Source organism: Rhagoletis zephyria, unplaced genomic scaffold (assembly GCF_001687245.7).
Source record: "Rhagoletis zephyria isolate East Lansing unplaced genomic scaffold, Rhagoletis_zephyria_1.1 Rzeph_scaffold_00573, whole genome shotgun sequence".
In the NCBI taxonomy this organism is placed as follows: domain Eukaryota; kingdom Metazoa; phylum Arthropoda; class Insecta; order Diptera; family Tephritidae; genus Rhagoletis; species Rhagoletis zephyria.
In genome coordinates, this window is record NW_016157657.1 from 67,811 (window position 1) to 68,950 (window position 1,140).

The following is a 1,140-nucleotide window of genomic DNA, read 5'->3' on the forward strand; positions in this document are numbered from 1 at the left end:
ATACACACTTATGTACATATATGTATGTATATTAGTGCGTGCATATACAAGTTTATATGTATATGTACGCGTTTTTCTCTCTATGACGTACTTCTCTCTCTGCTGTTTATGGCTCACGAGTTTTCTTACTATTCACACCAATATGAATTTGTAATAGTATTGTATAACAAAAAATTGACATTGAATGAGTTCATTAACATCAAGCCTGGTCAATTACCGCCACATTCGCCGGGGCTAAACTAACAAAATTGACGGATAACTGCAGAATGGAGCAAACAGAAATAAGTTTGTGTGAAGATTAGTGTGGGGAATTGCGATTACGTATAACATACATATGTATGTAGATATGTATGTATGAATTTACTACGCATTTTAACAAAATGTTCCTAAATAATAAATATTTTCGAATCAACAAAAAATCTAGATTTAATCCAGCAGCAAATCGTACTATCTCTAGAACATCTTGAAACACGCATATTTTATTATAGTAATGAACCCAAGAACGTAGCATGTTCTGCTAAGAATTGCAAAAGCTCACTTTAGTGCGGTGATGTCATTAGAAGAAGTTTATTTTGGCAAGTTTTGAGTCGCCCAAATTTATTTTGGCATACATGTGTATATACATACATACATATGTATATTTATATATAGTACATAAGGCTGGTCTAATATTATACAGGAAAACCTCCTTTTTGGAATTTTCTTACTGCCACCCCAGAATTATAGAAAACTGAAAATAAGAAAAACGGTTAGTATTTATTCGGGTCGTCGGGGAGTTTTAGGGTTTTCCATATGTTTTACATGTGAAAAATTCGTGTTTGCGTAGAATTGCTATAAAATCGTTAAAAATAAATATTTATTAATCGAATAAAAATATTACCTCTCAGATCTCTTCAAACAATAAAATTATGATAAATATTTAGCTTTAACACAGTTAAATATTTTAAAAATAAATTCATTAAAATGAGTTCACTATGGGCAAGTTTTGAGTCGTCCAATTTTTTGGCATCCATGTGTATTTATATGCGGCTTCGAAATTCGTGCACAGCCAGCGTAGGCCATTGCAACCGCAAAGGCAGTATACAAACGTTTAGGGGTTTGATACTTGTCTTTTCTATCAGCGACAAAAACCAGCTATAA